Here is a 762-nt window from a genome sequence, read left to right as displayed (position 1 = left end):
AGAAGATCCTTTTTAGTTCTTAACTGAATTCTTGCAGATCTGTGATACTGTTAAGACCAATGGGGTAGATCCCGAGGTCTACAGGCTCATGCTTTTCCCGTTTGCTGTAAGAGACAGAGCTAGAATATGGTTGGACTCTCAATCTAAAGATAGCCTGAACTCTTAGGATAAGCTGGTCACGGCTTTCTTAGCCAAGTTCTTTCCTCCTCAAAAGCTGAGTAAGCTTAGAGTGGATGTTCAAACCTTCAGACAAAAAGAAGGTGAATCCCTCTATGAAGCTTGGGAGAGATAAAAGCAACTGACCAAAAAGTGCCCTTCTAACATGCTTTCAGAATGGACCATCCTGGATATATTCTATGATAGTCTGTTTGAGTTATCAAAGATGTCATTGGACCATTCTGCAGGTGGATCCATTCACCTAAAGAAAACGCCTGCAGAAGCTCAGGAACTCATTGACATGGTTGCTAATAACCAGTTCATGTACACTTCTGAGAGAAATCCTATGGTAATGGGATGCCTCAGAGGAAGGGAATTCTTGAAATTGATGCTTTGAATGCCATATTGGCTCAGAATAAAATATTGACTCAGCAAGTCAATATGATCTCTCAGAGTCTGAATGGATTGAAGGAATCATCCAACAGTACTATAGAGGCACCTTCTGAAGAAGAGGCTTATGATCCTGAGAACCCTGCAATAGCAGAGGTGAATTACATGGGTGAACCCTATGGAAACACCTATAATCCCTCATGGAGAAATCATCCA

At 41.5% G+C, this 762-nt stretch overlaps 1 non-coding gene across 1 annotated transcript; it reads right to left on the bottom strand.

The window, feature by feature from the left end:
• Window positions 1–220: 220 nt before the first annotated feature.
• On the bottom strand, window positions 221–328 carry LOC148568500 (small nucleolar RNA R71). The gene has a single exon (XR_015881993.1). It is a non-coding gene; the product is annotated as a small nucleolar RNA R71 (small nucleolar RNA).
• Between the last annotated feature and the right edge of the window lie 434 nt (window positions 329–762).

This window comes from Arachis ipaensis, chromosome B4, assembly GCF_059453495.1.
Source record: "Arachis ipaensis isolate K30076 ecotype BB chromosome B4, ASM5945349v1, whole genome shotgun sequence".
NCBI classification, from domain to species: domain Eukaryota; kingdom Viridiplantae; phylum Streptophyta; class Magnoliopsida; order Fabales; family Fabaceae; genus Arachis; species Arachis ipaensis.
The sequence above is the reverse complement of the archived record's forward strand: the minus strand, read 5'-3'. Positions and strand labels throughout refer to the sequence as shown.